The sequence below is a fragment of the Odocoileus virginianus genome, chromosome 3, assembly GCF_023699985.2.
Source record: "Odocoileus virginianus isolate 20LAN1187 ecotype Illinois chromosome 3, Ovbor_1.2, whole genome shotgun sequence".
NCBI classification, from domain to species: domain Eukaryota; kingdom Metazoa; phylum Chordata; class Mammalia; order Artiodactyla; family Cervidae; genus Odocoileus; species Odocoileus virginianus.
Window position 1 is genome coordinate 65,420,678 of NC_069676.1, and position 566 is coordinate 65,421,243.

At 43.8% G+C, this 566-nt stretch overlaps 1 pseudogene; it reads right to left on the bottom strand.

Moving 5' to 3' along the window:
* LOC139034585 (U2 spliceosomal RNA) lies at positions 1–113 on the bottom strand (annotated as a pseudogene).
* Positions 114–566: the final 453 nt, after the last annotated feature.

A 566-nucleotide genomic window follows, 5' to 3' on the forward strand; every position in this document is an offset into this window, starting at 1 on the left:
TAGGAGTGTGCCTTTCTGAGATGCTTAATCTGCCTTCATTTAGTGATTGCTTTTATTTAAATTGATAAGAACAGATACTATACTTGATCTTAGCCAAAAGGCCGAGAAGTGATAAGACTGCCCTTATTTTTAAAGTGGCATTGACTTCCAAGCACTGGTAATTAGCGCATATGTTCCTGCCTCCTATTTTGAATACTCAAATGCCCACATAAGCTCATCTGAAATACCAATTACTTTCCCAGTGAATACCAGGACTGACCTGGGTACCAAAGCCTGGGTACCAAGTCCCAAGGTCATGCCTTTGATCCCAAGAAGGTTAGAGCAGGGCTTCTGTCCCCTTCATCACAGGCCAGTTGGCCAGATTAGGATAACACTCCTGTAGTGGGCAGTGACAGATACAACTCTGTGCTGTTAGCTGCCCTATATTTCCTCATGTCAAGACTTCCTGGTCCCACTTTGACTAGGAGGGGACACTTACATGGTTTTGTTGACTTTGAGCTGCTGAGACAGAACTCTTTCCAAGGACCAAAATTCAGAGAAGCATCCTGATAGCTCAGTTGGTAAAG